This window comes from Mirounga leonina, unplaced genomic scaffold (assembly GCF_011800145.1).
Source record: "Mirounga leonina isolate KUSES-001 unplaced genomic scaffold, KU_Mleo_1.0 Mir_115, whole genome shotgun sequence".
Classification (NCBI taxonomy): domain Eukaryota; kingdom Metazoa; phylum Chordata; class Mammalia; order Carnivora; family Phocidae; genus Mirounga; species Mirounga leonina.
Genome location: NW_023270268.1, coordinates 97450790 through 97467618, shown reverse-complemented (window position 1 = coordinate 97467618; position 16829 = coordinate 97450790). Strand labels below are relative to the sequence as shown.

The 16829-nt window shown below is 47.7% G+C and overlaps 1 protein-coding gene across 4 annotated transcripts in view; it reads left to right on the top strand.

The window, feature by feature from the left end:
- BOC (BOC cell adhesion associated, oncogene regulated) overlaps positions 1-16829 on the top strand; it is a 117093-nt gene that overhangs the window by 39715 nt on the left and 60549 nt on the right. For 2 of the 4 annotated variants that reach the window (XM_035000160.1, XM_035000157.1), the window contains exons 1-2: positions 6290-6765; positions 10824-10912. The gene's annotated coding sequence lies outside the window, so the exon portion shown is untranslated. Of the gene's footprint in view, positions 1-6288; positions 6766-10823; positions 10913-16829 lie in introns of those variants that run through there. The other 2 variants (XM_035000161.1, XM_035000159.1) reach the window with 2 other exon arrangements.

Sequence of the window (16829 nt, the reverse complement as noted above, 5' to 3'; positions counted from 1 at the left end):
TTGGTGTTTTGTTGTTGTTGTTGTTTCTTTAAAAGGAACGAAGAAATCAGTGGGGTGGACTGTGATTAATTTTTTTAGTCCCTCCTTATCCCAGGCAGAGGTTTATAGGTAAGGCCCTTGTCAAATTGGGTCCACCAAACCTCAAATGATTCCATTTCCTAGTTGATGAACCAATAGAAAGCAAAGAAGATGAAACTGGTATCTGAATCTGAATGGGACAGGTAGTAGGGAGTAGGGAGCCCCAGTATCTCTGTCTTCCTCGTAACTTTTCTTCCTTCCTTGTGGCCTCCACCGTAAGGGCTGTTCTCCAGAACCTAAAGAAGTGGGGTCGGGTGAAGTAGGCTGGGACATAGCTGGACCAGTGAATCCCTGGTACCTCATGAGGGGGAAAGAAAATAACAGTGGGAGCAAAATGAGGCAGCATGTTCCCTATCTCTGAGCTTGCAACGGCAGCTTTGGCATTTGATTCTGTCCTGCTCAGCCCCTGGAACACTGATTCCCCTCCGTGGAAGCACCCCATCACTAAAAACCCTACAGGACGTGTGAGAAACTCCTTCCCTCTTAAATGGCTGACTGAACAAATTTAACAGAGGCTGTTACCCACTGAGTTTGGTATCAAAGCTCTGAGATCCAGTTCTCTTTGAGTTTTTGCTTTCATCTGGAGTCTCTCGCCCCCTGCCCTAGGCTGCCTTCAGCTGCACAATATCAAACAGCTGGAGTCTGGGCAGCTCTGGGATCCAAGTTTCTCAGCCTAACATGTGAGGGGGGTGGGGATGGGGAGGAGAGCAGACAGAGGGAGTTGTAGAAGGTAGAGGTTTCATGTGGGACTAAATGGGGCCTGTGCTTACTTCAGGGAATCCGATATCTTGGAAAAAATGGAGTATCTTAGAACTCAGTGTCAACAAATTCTATTTGTCTGGGACTTAAGGAGTGTGCAAAATCAAACATGCAGCACGGGTCACAAAAATGGCCTTGGATTATCCTGTTTTCCATTTCCCTGTCCTAGCTTCACCTCTGACTCAAACTTTTACTAATATAACTGCCATTTATGAAGTGCCTACTAAAGGTTATAGTTTTAAAAATGCAATGGGCGCTACATGACCTATCACAACAGGGGCTAGCCATAAACAACTGGTATAATTGTAACAGATAACCCGCTAGCAATCATGTACTGAGAGAGATACTTCATAAATATTGCTAATTTTCACAGATGAAGGAACTGGGATTCGGGATGTCTAAGCTCACAAGCTTGTTTAAAGACTGTATCCAAACGCAGACTTGTCTTGCTTGCACAATTTCACTTTTTGTATGTCATCCTTCCCCTAGAGTACCCTTATCCGTAGGCAGCCTCAGGGGTATCTGAAGACTGATCCCTTAAAGTTAGCAGAACACATGGCGAGTAGGAATGCCTAAGTTGGCAAGCACGGGACCAGAGAAGTCAGTCCCAGCCAGCTCAACTTGTATGGGGAGTAGATGGCATTGTACCAGGCTCACCTGTAAGTCTGCCTGAACCATGCAATTTGGGGTTTAATTACATGCTGTCTTGCATTGTTTACTAATTGTTGCAGAGGTCAATCTTATACTTTCATTCATCATTCAGTCATCAAATATTTTGGAGCAACTCTGCCCACCTCTCTGGCAACCCTTGTGAGACTCAGCATGGAGATAGAGGCCAACTCAGATAACTAGTAAATGGCCCACAAACAAGCAAATGAGGGCTAATTTTCCTAGTAACAGATTAATGATTTTTTGTGTTTATTTTGAAAATGTTTCTGGGATGTTCCCTTAATAAATAAAAGCTTGATACGTTCAACAGCTAGAATTTGAAACTAAGAAGTTGGATTCAGTATTTTATTTCTAGCACCTCTGATCAAGATAAAAATGTTTAAACAAACACGAGCTTTGAGAATAAGAACAATTTACTATGAATACTATTAATACTATGAATTTTAGCATCTAGCCTTCAATCTTAATTCCTACATCAGAGCTCCATTCTCCTAAGGTATACAATCCTTGGACTTTTCTATCAATTACAGTTTGTGAGTTACCTTAGTTCTTTGAATGACCTTGGATGTCCTTAAAAAAAAAAAAAATCAGTCATTCAGAAGCCCAGAAAAGATTCTTTAATGGCTTGACAAAATTCAAGCATCTTCTGAATATGCTTTTCTTATCCCACTAAGTAGCCCATACCTCATGAAACAGTTACAGGAAATATTACATTGGAAAAACCTCAGGTTTAGGCATTAGTACCATCATTTAGTTGCTGGGGATCTTAGGCAAGCTACTTAATTTTTCATATCGGTAAAATGGAGTTAATCAAACCTACAGCAAAGGGTTGTTGTGGGCATTCAAGACCGAATGTACACACAGAACCAAGCAGAGAGGCTGTGAGAGGTAGATGCTCAGTAGGTGTTACCTTATTTCTCAAGGGGTTGTTGGAAAGATTATATAAGATCATAAATATAACTGAGCTCAATAACTCAGTTGTCTCCACTTGAGCGTTGTCTCCAGTGTAGTGAATATTTAGCAGTTGTTTTCTTTATCTGGTTACTGCAGTCATCCAAACTGGATAATTCAATCAAGTCTCCACTTGGGGCCTTGTGTTTGATGATCTCATTGTTGTGGAGATCCGAGAGATGAAAATGTCTATTGGAGTCACTAGAGGACAATTTTGCAATACCAGCCAAAAGCCTTTAAAATGTTTTATCTGTTGATCCAAAGCTCCTACTCCTAGGAATTCACCCTTAGGAAATAATCAGAATTGTAAATAAAGATTTATGACAAGATGTTTAGTTAACTGTGATGCATTATCATAATAAAAATGGAAACAATCTAAATATATGACAATAGGATAGTGGTTGAATAAATAACAATGTCTCTATTTGATGGAAGAGTACACAGCTATTAAAGTCAAACTTTGGAGAAGATTTAATCACATTAGAATGTTAAATCTAAAAAGTAGGATAACAACTTCTATATACAATAAACACAATTTTGTAAAATATGGAAGTACAGATAAATCAATGACAGAACTGGTTCCTGCTTAAGTTACCAAATGCATAAGAAAAAAGTACAAAAGATTGAATAAAGGTATATGTTTATGTTGTCCTTTTAGATATTTTCCAGTTCTGATCAATTAGAGTCATATACTCAGGGTAGACAAAGTATGATTTGTCTTGATGAGAAAAAAAAAAGAGAGAGAGAAATGACTAGGAAAAATACCTCACTCTATTAACAGTGTTATCTTGGGTAGTGGGTTTAAAATTATTTTCCCCTTCTTTGTGCTTTTCTGTATTTTCTAAATTTTCTTCAATGAGCATAGTTTCTACTCAGGAAAACAGATTTATATTAAAAGAGGGGAAATTATCAAGTCCCTACTTCTCTTTGTCTACATCTTAGTAATTTTTCTCAGTACAGTCCTCTCCAGATACGCTTCACAGTGAAGGAGTTCTCTGTTTATACTATATTGGGTAGTGTGTCTGCAGCACAATGGGGAGGAACACCCCTCCCTTGATGTCACTTCACTCACTGGGACCATCCTTCCAGTTCACTCTGCACAACCTTAGCCCTAGAGTGACTTATGTAGACCTATATACAATCCCTGCCTTCTCCTCCCCAACATAATAAATGTGATGATCACTTTCATACTAAATGCTGCTTTCTTGATGGAGGCCAGAAATCCCCCAAGAAAGCAAGATGCCAAAGGGAAATCACCATGAACAGAGTGGAGAGTAGCAGAAAGCACCTTACCATAAGCCCAGACTCTTACAGAACTGTTTTGAGATGACTGGGAGCTAGTGTTGGGTGGGGAGGGTCAGGATAGGGAAACTAACAGAGAGGGGAGGGGAGAATTAGACAAGGATTGCTCCAGGCAAAGGGGGGAGTTCAGAGATACAATGTTCTTACTGGAGTAATAATAATAAACATAATTATGTTAATACAAAGAGCCATAAAAACAATAAACACTTCTGAGGTGCCAACAGTGTGCTTGATGCCACTACAGAATTAAACTGTCTCAATTAAGCTGTGATCTACATTCTGTCTAAACTTTGTGGGAGAAATGAGCAGCCACGTGAACAGCCTGGGATGGAGGGAAGTGTAAGGCCACGGGTCTTTATCCTGGCTACACAGTGTTGGTAGGGACTGTGATCTCTGTTTTCTGTTGTGCTCTGACATGTTGACTCAGAGCCCCATGCGAGACCCAAAGACAAGAATGGGGAGAGATGGAGAGTCCTAGGAGAAAGTCTGAGGAAGAAGACAACGTGAAGGGGTAAGGGACATCTTTGAGATGTTGAGCAATGAATAGTATGTATAGAAATATAGAAGAATCGATCTAGGAACTTCATGCAGGGTGTTTGCATTGGAATCCCACATTGCCAGTGGGAATGGTACTACTTGGAGTCATCTTTGAAAAACAGACAGCTGGATACCCTGCTTGGGGCTTGCAGAGAGGGAGTGTTTCACTGCAGTGGAAGGCTGCTGCCCTATTCCCTTGGGGAATTAAGAGTTCTGCATCCAGGGTGGACTCCAGGCCTTGTAGTCCAGAATTGTGCCTCTGGAGGAGGACAGGAAGAAGGTAGAAGCTAACAAGGTCATTGGATGGGGAGAAAAGTAGGTCTTGGAGAATGCTGGGGTGGGGGGAATGTTAGAGAGTACAAGAGAAGGAGAGTGGGGAGGGAGGAAATGGCAGAAGAAAGAAGAGGAACGAGTACAGGTACACAGTTCAAAGAGGGAGTTCATTGTCTTTTTCCCCTTGTTGAAGATGGATCATCCCTTTTTTCATTTTGCCCCAAGGACAGGCCCAAGAATCCAGGCACACGTTGTTGGAAGTACCAGATAAATCAATAAAAACCTGGCTGCCTGAATTACCAAATACAGGAAAAAAGAGGCAGTACAATGTATTGAATACAATATTTATGCTGCCCCTTTAAACATCTGTTGATTCAGATTCGATTAAAATCATATACTTAGTGTAAAGTATGTCCTTTTTACAGATGAGAAACTAAAGAAAACAAAATTGAGGCCCAGAGAGGTTAAGGTTATGGGACTTTCTCAAAGTCACACAGTGGCTTCCTGACTCCCAGGGCAGCTGTCCTGCCCCAGAGGGGAGGCAGCACCTTCATTCCCCCACTCTTGGTCTTCCTGACCAATTCCGAGGCAGCTTCCTTCCCACTTTGGCACAAATTTGAGGTTCACTTTGAACAAATGCGTTAACCTTTCTGGGGCTTCGTTTCCTCAGCGGCAATGTAAGGGCGTGGACTTGAATGACCCTTCACAATCTGTGTTTCATCCCTAAAGAATGAGAAGGGGACCCAGTTTGCCAGCCACTCAGTGTATGTTTAACTTCTCAATACCCTAGAAAAGTGTTTTTACAATTTGGCCCTAGGTCAGCAGCAGCAGCCTCACCTGAGAACTTACTAGAAATGCAAATTCTCAGGCCCACCCCAGACCCTACTGAATCAGAAAACTGGGGGCGGGACCCAGCCATCTGTTTTTAGTAAGCCTCCAGGAGGTTCTGATGCCGCTCAGGTTTGAGAACAGCTACTCTGAATCGTTTTCTGCCCAACACTAAAGGGAGGGCTTAACACACACGCACACACACGCGGAGGTAACTAACTTCTCTCTATGGCCACTATCCCTCCCTCTCCCTGCCCGCTCTCATCCTTTTCCTGCTTCTCCATCCCGGGATGATGAATGGAGGTCAGGGCAGGGCGCTGTCAACGCAGGACGCGGCAAACCCTCCCTCCCAAAACCACCGGGTGAGTCGGGGTAGGTGGTGTCGGGGCTTCCCCGAGACTGGTTTCCTCATCATTTTCTTGACAACCGCTGCCCCACTCTGGGGAGGGGGGACATTTAATAACAAAGTTTGCTTTTAATGCTTTAGCCAATAGTTTGCAGAATGAAGAAGAAAACTATTGAGAGAGGGGTGTCAGAAAAAGTCTTGGGGAGAAGTGACTGGGAGAGAGAAGAGGATAGCGTTGGAGAGCAAGGGTCTGCGGTGAAGCTAAAGAGAAAATGAGGGTTCAGGGGTGTTGGAGAAAGGCAGAGGGCACTGCTCGTGGTATGGGGAAAGAGAAGTCACGGAAAGAGGGCGGGACTGGAGCGCACCAGAAGGAAAATGGGCGTTAGGAGGAAAACTGAGTTTGGGGGACTGGTTTTTTTTTTTTCTTTTCCTCCAAGCTTCCTTTCCTTTCCAAGACTTTTGCTCTGCTCCATTTTGCTCCTCCCCCTCCTCCCCGCCTCCCCTGCTCCCCCTCCTCCTCCGCCTCGCGCGGTAATGGGAGGCTCCTAGGCAGGAGAAGCAAAAGGAGGAATTGTTTGCGAGTTCAGTCATCCAAAAAAGCTTCTTCCATATGGAGGGACCGGGTGCGCTGGGCGCGGCGTCCCCTGCCTTGTCCTCCTGCTGCCGCCGCCGCCGCCGCGACCCCGGCTTCCTGCCGCAGAGACCCTGAGCCCCGGCCCGCCGGTGTCAGCAGCGGCGCGCGCGCACACGCACACTCACCCTTACACACACACGCACACTCACGCCCGCCACAGCCGCACGCAGCCGCACGCGCCCGCACGCGCCCTCCCTCCCCGGCGGCAACTTCTCGGGCCGGGGCTCCTTTGTTGCTCCCGCGGCGGCCGCTCTCCCGTTTCGTTAGCCCCCGGGTGTCACCGTGCGGGTTGTGTGTCCGTACGGCGCGGTGCCGTGTGGCTCCCTCCGCGCCCACCGCGCCGGCCCTCGGGCCCCGCTCGCCCTTCCCAGGAGCCGCTGCACCAGAGGTGAGTCACGTCCCTGAAGTTTGTTTTCTTTTCACAAAAAGTTGTGTTTCTGCGTTGGGTTTGGGCGGGGGGGGGGGGGGGGGGGGGGGGGGGGCGGTCGCAGGCCGGGCGAAGCCGAGGGGCGCCGACGGCAGAATCCTGTCCGGGCGCTCGGCCCGCGGACTCCCGCGGGGGCTGCGGCCGGGGCGGGCGCGCCGGGCGCGGGGACGGAGAAGTTGGAGCGAGGCGGGCCGCGGGGTGCCGGGCCCGGGCCGCCGCCTCTGCTTCCCTGCGGCGCAGACTAGCCGGTCGTTCCCGGAAGCTTGTCGGGTGGAAGCGGGGCCCGGACCGGCCCCGAAACTTGCCAGGCAGCTTGACAGCGGCGCTCCGGCTGCGTGCGCCGGGCGCGGGGAGAAGCCCGCAGCGGGTCGGCGGATCCCGAAACCGCCCAGCACCTTCGGCCTCTCCGGGGGAGGGGGCTTACCGTCCTGGCGTTTGAAGTGAGGGACCGAACGGACCGGGAGCGAAACAGCGCGCAGAAGAGCATCCCTGGCGGGGGGGTCTTCAAGGGGCGAGGCTGAAGTGGGGTGTCCAGAGGTGTCTGTGGCGTTGGGGCAGCGCAGGAGGGAGTGTGTGAGTGTTGGTTCGCGCGCGCAGCATCCTCCTGGAGTTGTGTTCTTAGGGGTTTTGTTTGTGTGACTGTGAGAGGTGGGGAAATGAACCCCTGGAACAGGTGGGAAGGGGCTGTGGAGAGGGGCAAGGAGCCCAGGCAGAATTTTCTGCTGGACTTCTGAAGGCCTTGCTTAACTTTCAGGGTGCCAAATGTTAATTAGCTCTTCCAGGTGATAGGAGATTTTTGAGGGGGAAGGGGCGGCGGACTCGGAGGACTTAAAGGAGCACTGGGGATTTGTTTGGGGGATGGGGGTGGCAGTGGCAGGGTGACTTGAAGGGTGGTTGTGTTCTTCCAGAGATGTGGCAGTAGAGCTAAGAATACCCAAACCACACACCAGCAATCCTAAACAGGCACTTTATGGGTGTGGTGGGGTATTCTGCCGCTCCCCCACCCCTTCTTAGCAAGTTCAGAAGAGTTCGAAGAAGTTTTTGACTCAGAGTTACCTCTTTAAGTGGACTGAGTGAAAAGTATACTTGGGTTTCAAGCCCTTGTGCCACCTCCAAGTACCCTGTACCCGACTCATCCTTGTCACGTAGTTCTTTGTTGTTCAGAACTTTGCAAACATTGAACATTGAATAAATGTAATTTTCAAAATTCTTGAGTGTGCAAGTGTTTTTGATTTATTCCACAACTGGGCCCTACACGGCTCTGCTCTGTGATGGTTTTTTCATCCCTCTGATTACAGCCAATAAATCAATCTCCATTTCCTCCTGGTCAGTGTGGACAATATTATAACACAGTCTTGTTGGACTGAGGTGGGGGCTGGGGCCCCTATACATCTGGGTGACCTAGTCTCTGAACTTCACTTAAGTGAATCTGAGGCAAGAGCTTGGCCGTTTTGAGGTGTGTAACAGGTTTCCCAGGAACGTTTCTGAGGTCTTATAAATGGCACTTTTTAATGGTCTCATAATTGAAACCCAGAAGGTTGCCATGGTAATCCTGAAGCACCTTGGGGTCAGTGGGACAGAGGCAGGGTGGAAACAGCAGTGGAGTTATGATTTTCTTGCCAGATGAGTTTTAGAGTGAGTTTATGTAAGAGGTAAAAATGAAAGAAGTTAAGAATTGCCTCATTGTGCCACTTGGCTGACACTGCCCCCCCCCCCCCTTTATTTCTCAGTTTGACTCTTCAGGAGCCTGGAGGCTGTCTATTCCTGTGAAATCTTGAGGATTGAGCTGTCAGGCACTGTCCCTTTCATCCTTTTTCAACAGATCTGAGAGGAGTAACATTGTAAGAGACATTTCCTCAGGAGAAATTGCCCAAGACACAGACATTGGCTTTACTCTGGACAGATTGCTAGAGGCCATGGTGGTTGGTCCCTTGACTGACCACAGCTAGGAGTGGGGTACAGAGGACCCGCTTAGCTGTGGATTGGTTGGCCAACTTGTGATAAGAGGGTGTTCCTTTCCATCCTCCAAATGGATTTGGAGATTTTCCTTTCTTTGAAGTGCTCTTTCAAGTGTTTGGGCTCCCAGCTCTCTTCTGCAACTTATCTATGATTTCCATTCCCTAAGAAGGAGTAGGGGATTTTACTCCTTAAATAATTCAGTTGACTTCCCCAGGGACCCCCAGGGCTTAAGCAAGAAGAGCAAGAATTGAGTCTGGTCACAGTATGCCACAAGACCTTGGGGGGTCTGGATTCAGACTTCAGCAAAGTCACTGATGGGGTTAATGAATAAGGGGTTTTCTCTCTGTCTTTCAAACAAGTGGGAAGAAGCTGAAGAAGACCCATATGCTCCAGTTAATTGATGTCCAGTACTTTCTGGCCTCTTGAGTAAGGAAGTATTAACCTGGCACCAAAAGATATTATACATTTGGAGTCTGCTTTCTGGGGAAATAAGAGAAAGAGGAAGGGAGTGGAAATTGGGGAAGCAGAGGAAATAAAGTGATTTGTTACATTAAAAAAATCTCTTTACCTTATCATTTAGAACTTCTTGTCATATCCATACTTCAATTTAGCAAACATTTCTAGTACATCAGACCCTGGACTGGGAGCTTTCTTGCCCCAGGAGAAGAAGCTTTCTTAGTTAAAGGATGGTTTTCCAAACTAACCCCCCCCCCAATTTTTATTTATTGCACAAGCATCTACTAATAATTAAAAAATGTTCTTTTAAATGACCCGCATTCCCATAGTATAACACAACTTGGTTTTGTTCCTCCATGCGCATACGTACTTTTCACAGTTGTGATAAAAGTATAGACATTTTTGTAGTCAACAGTGAAGCATCTAGAGATTTTTGTCCAAAGACTCACAGGGAACAGATGTGTCCAACCTACTTCACTATTGGTGGGAACAACCTAAGTCCTAAGAGTGCTCCCACATGGAGCCTTCACATGTCATATGTTCATCATTCATGAGACCGAATCAAATATTTGGGGCCTGGTGGGGGGCGGGGGGAGAGTGGAATGGAAGTGGGTGTTTTTAATCTAGAACTCCATGTTTACAAAAAGCCTCCCTAAATAGGGTTTTTGCCTCCTTGGAGCCCTCAGGGTTGGTATGGGTAGGCAAGGGGAGGAGGAAGGGGAGAAGTCAGGTTTAGAGGCTCCATCTCCAGTGGCACTGCGGTGGGGTTTAGGGAACTTGGGTTGAAGCCCTGGCTCTTCTGAGGACTCCATTCACACTGACTCAAACCACTGAACTAACTCATCGATGCTTGCTTGCATCTCCACCGCCACTGTGTTCGCCATCCTCTCCAAGCTTGCCCCTTCGTTCCCTTTGCTTTTCTTCTTCTTCCATCTATACCATCTTTTCCATGCCTGCTGCCACCGTGCTTCTTCACACCCTTGACAATTGTTGCCGACGCATGGCTAGACTTCCCACTGGCTCCCTGTCATCACCCCACCCATCCTCCATCAGTCCCATAAACAAGTCACCACCCAACTTGAAACAGTCTAAGTTTACAACCCTCTCACATGTGGCTCTGTCCCACCTCATGATACTATTCCTGCAGTAGGAGCCTTCTGCTCCAGCCTGAACCTGTCTAGTAGCAGACCCTTGATTTTTGCTGGGCTCATTCCTTGCTTGCTGCCTTAACACCCCAAACCCCTTTCCTATAAGCCTACCTTACTTTGTATGAGACCCACTAATAATGTGTTCCTGAGAGATACTTGAATATTGATGAAAATGGGCTGCTGGTTGCAGAGGTAATGGTTTTATTAAGCTCAGACTTTTTTCAGTGTAATCATTGTCCTTAATCCATGGTTCATTTCATTTCTACAGGGGACCAGGTAATTGAAGATTTAAGGAAGCCTAGGATCTTAGAAAAACTGCTTTTTCTGTTTTCTTATTTATAAAATGGATTAATAAGGAATTACTAGGGTTTATAGCAATGCACCTTATAAAAAGCCAGTACTTTGGAACTGTTTGTTTTGTTGTTCAAAAGATAAGACACTTCTCTTTTTCCCCAGTCCCAGCACAAACTTCCTGGAACCCATGACCCATGAAGTCTTGTCAGCACTTACACCATCTGAGGGTAGCAGCAACGAAGTAAAAGCAGGTGAGGTTTTCTGCCCACAGTCTAATACCTCTGGCCTATTGGGTCAGTCATTTTTTTTCATGTTTTGTGTTGCCTCTTGAGGACAGAGTGTTTCTCATCCTTTGGCATTGGAAGGGTCTGGCTCTGAGTGGCATCTGGACCAGACAGATTGGTTCTAGTTCAGTTCAGACACTCTTTTAGTCAGAGCTGGGGGTGACCTCTTTCCCTTGGGCTGGCTGTTTGAACCCTCCTTTCCTTCAAGAAAATCTGTTCAACATGTTGGATACAAACCATTTACTATGGGATTTGGAGTCTGAGGCTGCTGTAGAGAAGTCCTACTTAGGTTTGGGTGAGGAAAGCCCTGTGTTTATGTCTCTGTCAGTGGTATTACGGCGAATGCCTTGTGATCTGCTATCCTGGGCAGTGTTTATCTCACAAAACCCAGAGGGATTCTGTGTCATCCCAACTTTTGAAATAAAGTTGGGAAATAATTTCTCCTTTCCTAATGGTGAATTTGGCCTTATCTTCAAAGAAGGCCTTTGATGTTTGGGACAGGATTATTGGGCAGTAAGAGAAAATCATAGGAGACAGATCGTACAGTCAGCCTCATTTGGTTGCCAGAGAAAATGTTGAGGAAAGTCTCAACTAGTTCTCCTGGTAAGTAACAGGAAAGTACATAACATGGCCTGGGTAAGTAGGGTTGAATAAAAAAAAATAACTCAAAAGGAGCTGAGCAGCAGAAAGTACGGCAAAGGAATGTTTATTCTTCTCTAAAATGAGTTTGGACAGCATTGGACAAGATGAGGGTGATGATGTATGTGTAGGCTGGAGCCTTCATCCTTTCGACAAACTTTTATTGGGCACTTGCTGTATGCCTGAGATCAATACCAGAGCCCACACCATCCAGAATTGCATTACTGAAGGGAAGGGAACACTGCAGTACAAACTGTGGTGTTCAAGTACTTGGACAGGGCCAACCAAGAAAGGCTTCTTGAGGGAGGAGAGTCAGTATCTCAGACTAAGTCTTAAAGCATAGGTGGGACTGGCAGGGCTGAACTGTTCTTTGACTTCTGCCTGTACGTGGTCATGATTTGCTCCCTGAAAATTTACTTTTCTTCAGCAGATGATAGGCTCAAGTATCCTTGGAACAGGAGATTGCAAGTTCAGAGTACTTTTGTTAATTTTAGGAAAGTTAAAAACTGGAAGTTCTGCATTGAATACAGAATCTCAGAAATTTGAGTCTTAGACAGGATTCTAAAACTAGTTACTGAATAGCTGTCAGTGGGGTCCAGGGGTGGGGAGGAGAAATGTGTGATTTTTTTCTTCTTTCTCATCCATGTCAGATTTCAGCTGAGAATTTTAGAAACAACATGCCTGAATTCAGCTTTTTACCTTTCAGTTTCATTTGCCCTTTGTTCTCCATGTGCATCAGGTTTGCTAACTCTGAAATCCTTTCCAGAGTAGCCAATGAGGGGACATTTATTTTAGGGACAAATAAAAGTCGCTGGGCTCTCCACTTGCCCAGGAACCTCCTTGGCTGCTGAGAGGTAACTATCACACAGGATGGGAGCTATAGGTAAGAGGAAGAGGGCCTGCGGAGCTGGCTGACTTTGGAGGCCCCCCCACCAAGCAGGGCTGGAATTGGACTCTGGAATAGAGCGTTCCCCTACCTCCCCTGGCCCTGCCAATATTTTTCCAGAGTAGTCCCAGCCGGGTGCCTTTACTAGTCTGAGTTTACCTAACATTACAATCACAGCAAGTTTATTAGGTATGGGTCACAGTTAATTGGAGAGGAAAATTGGGGGGTTCTGGCTTTATTACTTTTCTATGAAAGCAGAGGCTGCTCTTAATTATTTCACAGATCATCCCTGCCACTTGACTCTCTTTCTGCCCTTAATGACTATCATCCCACAGTGGTGTTATGCTAGCTCTTCCTTTTTATGTACCTGTGTCCGCGTGAGGGGGATTTCATAATGCAGTCAGTCAGCACAGTGAGTCCACAGAAAGCAATGGAAATTCATGGCTGTTTACCTCTGTCATTATGAATGGGAGTTTTGTAGTGAACAAGTTACATAAAAATCTACTGTGTTATAGCCAAGAGTTAGATTCTAATGACTCTTCCAATGTACAGGCCTTCCAAGCACTCACCTGCCACCCTTCCTTGACACCACTCAGGGTCTGCCATCGTGAAGGCTGTGTCTGCTCCAGGTGAAAGCCCCACGGTCAGGTGCTTTTCATTCTCTAGCCTTGTGTTGCAGGGATGGAGGCTGGGTGGTTAGGCCCGGCTCTTGCCTGTCTGGACTGTGGCAGCTTGCCAGCAAGTTTCACTGGGTGGTCTTTGACAATGGGAGAGAGGAGGGGTGGGGGAGCTCAGCTCTCCTGCCCAAAGGGGAACAAGAAGGTTGGCAGCCAATCCCCTGTCACTGAAACACCACAAAGGTCTTGAGCCCTGGTGAAAAAAAAAAAAAATGGAAAGGTTGCTGAGGGTGGTATTGTGAAGGGGTTCATTTTTGTTCCCCCGATTTTATAGACAGAGCCTTGTGTTTACGTGGCGACGCTCCCTCAAGAGGGTAAGCACACAGGAGGGGCAGGTACTCTTCATCATGGGAGGGGAGAATTACTCTTCTCACCCCATCACTCAGGGAATCAGCTGTGGACCTGAAGGGCAGGCTGAGGTCCAGAAAACCCGGTGCCAACGAGGCAGCCCCCCTGCCTCTTCTGTCCTTCTGGTGATGTGCAGAATGATAGCTGCCATTTAATGAGCACCGACTGTGTGCTGGGTCCTGTGCTAAAGCCTACAGGTATTACCCTGCACCCCCCACGTGCCCCTCCATAGTCCTGTGGAGACGGGCAGTATGATCCTGTTCTGCAGATAAGGGGCCAAAGCTTAAAGAATTGTAGTGACTTGTCCTGCCCTCACAGCTGCTAAGTGGCAGAGCCAAGATTTCATCGAAAGACTGCTGACTCCAAAACTCAGGCTTTGCAGGAAGAAAATACCCAGACAATCCCTCCCACTAAGAAGAGTCCTCTTGGCTTGGGGTGGGGGAAGTGGCGGGGAGGACTGTTTCTTTTGCAACTAACAAGTGTACGGGGCCGGTGGGGGCCTTGATGAGACTTGCCTTAAGAGACACGAGCTCACAACTGGGACCACAGCTGGAAGGCTTTGGCCGGCGCAGCAGCCGCAGAGGGAAGCCAGGCTGTGTGGCACAGCGTGTGTCAGGCTTTGCAGACAGTTCTGAAAGCCGCCTCCTCCTGGGTCTCATCTCAGAACATGTCTCCTGCCTCTCCCATCTCCGGCACCCCCGTCCCCACCCCCGGACATCGTCTGAATTGGCTGGCTGAGTCTCTGCGTCCACCGTAGATGCCGGCTGAATCCACTTGCTCCTCAGGTTTCTGCAAGTCTGATCAAGCAGGTCCTCTGTGCCCTCAGTGGGGAGAGGGGGAGAAGGTGCTTGGCCCAGCAGATACTTTTCCTGGTCAGGAGAAGTGGCAGCTTGCACAGAAAAATAGCCTGGGGAAGGAGGTAAGAGCTTTGACAGACAGGTAACTGCCAGGAGACGGTACCTCGCAGGCAGATACTCACAGGACAGCCCGCAGGAAGAATTCTACAGGCAGTTACCTGCAGGAGAGCTCAACAGACCTCTCCCTCCTGGCTGAGGGCAGTGGTGGAGGCTTGGCTGTGGAGGACTCAGAGCTGCCCTTAGTTCCGTGTCTTTCTGTGGCAAACGTGGACAGCCTGAAGCCAGGGGGTTCTGCTTTGCAGCGAGGAACAACACAGGACACTTGGGCTTAAGAAACAATTATGTGACCAACTAGTTGGGTAACTGAGAGGAGTCACAGAAACTCTCTGGGCCTTTATTGCCCCCTCCCCACAAAGCTGCCTTTCAGAGCACTAGTAGGATGCAGAGAGCTAGCACAGGAGAACGCTTCTGATTTGGACTGTTTCTGCTCTCATCAGAAACCCAAGTCCTCTGGCATCTGTGCTCGCCCAGGATGAGTGAGGAGATAATAAGACCTGCTAGGGAACTGGCCAGAGGTCAGAGCGTGGCCATATGGGCTGCATCTGCTTCCGCAGTTGTGTCTCTGGTTTCTGAGGGCAGGGGCCTGGACTAGAGGCACTTCATCCTATTGCCAGAAACCCTTCCTGAGCTCCGGACAAGCTGTCTTTCTCCCTCTTGCAGGAAGAGGCAGTGGGGGTGTCTCCAGGTCTGGCGGGAGTTGGGGGAGGAAAAGATCTCATGGCGAGGGGATCCTGGTTAACATTCTTCCTGAGGGAGGGAAGAACAGAGGAGTCTGGGGGAGTGTCTGGAGCGACCCCTCTGAGAGGACAGAGTCTGGGGTGAATCTTACTAGAAAGTTGTTCAGGAGGAAACAGTATTTCGAGGGCCACTCGCAAGTGGGAGATTGTGTGGCATCCTTTTGAAGTGCGGACTTTGGATCCAGAAAGGCCTGGATTTGCATCATGGCCTTGCCAGTGCCTAGGTATATGACCCTGGGCTAGTTACCTGGACTCTGAAATCCCAATTTCTTAAGGTTGTTGTAAAGAGAAGCAAGAAATGGCATATAATGCATTTATGAAGCACATGGTGTGCATTCAGGAGAAGGCGGCTGTTGGGAGGAAAGGAAAGAGGAGTAGCGGGAAGTGAGGGTTACTGATGGATTGGACAGCTGGAAGGAGGAATAGGGGGAAGGCTGTGCCGATGGGACCCCCACAGCTCAAGGCTCTGCAGGGATAAAGGAGTGAGCAGATGGGGACAGAGAGGAGCCCACAGTGGGACAAAGCCCTGCCCAGTGCACCCTCAGGTGTCCTCAGACCTGGTCAGTAGGAAGAGAATTCCCACCCAGCCTCCTCCTCTGCTTCTTCCCAGTTCAGCATCTTCCATTCTGCCTGTGAGGCCGGAAACCTTGGCGTCAGGTTTGATTCTGTTCTTTCTCTCACACTCCACTTTAAATTGACAAATAATATTGGCTTTACCTTTAAAATACATCCAGAATCCTGCAACTTCTTACCACCCGGGTCTTCCACCGCTTCTTCCCTGGACTATGGGACTATCGCAGTAGCTTCCTCAGGGTTCTGCCTGCTTCCGCCCCCACTCTCCTGACCTCCCTGCCCTTAAGTCTGTCCACATTGAGAAGCCAGTTTCAGCTTCCAACGGAGAAGCCAGAGGAGGTCACTTCTCTGCTCAGAACTCTCCAGGGGGTCCTGTTTAATTCAGAGAAAATTCTAAAGCCTTCAGTGCCCTCAGCCCCACCCCTTTCAGCTCTGCCTTCACCTCCCCCCTCCCCTTGGCCTCCTTGCTGCTCCTGCAACTCAGCTAGCTGAGTGACTTCTTTGCCTTCCTTAACTAACCTGAACCTAGCTGCCCTTTATTAATTCGTCGTTCTCTCTCCCTTCAGCCTAATTTATTTTCCCTCGGTTATCACCTGCTGACAGGTATCCATTTGTCCATTTGCTTGCTGCCTGCTTCTCCTCCAGAATGAAAGATCCATGAGACCAGGGACTTTTTTTTTTTCTCACTGTCTTTCCTGTGCCTCGATTAGAATCTAATATGTAACTGGTGTTCATTCTTACCCCCACTAGTCTGCAGGGCTTTTCTGAACTTCAAAAGAGGTGTGATACGAGTTTCCAACAAAATCAAATAATTACATATGAATTTATAGAAGAAAAATGCGTTCTGGGTATATGTATATGGGAGTACGTGGGAGAGTGGTGCAGAGAATTCTAATAATATTCGAGTGTCTGGTTCAGAAATGCCGGGGAGCTGTGTCCTAGGCCACGACAGACTAGCCCAGTTCTTCCTTCTTCCTCAAGATGACTGACTCAGGATGGTCCATGGGTGTGCCCGCTGTCCCACCTGTAAGGGCGGCATAAGAGTGGATGCCTGCTCCGGCCCGCCCTTGTCACTCATGTCAGAGGGATTTATGGAGCGTTACTTTA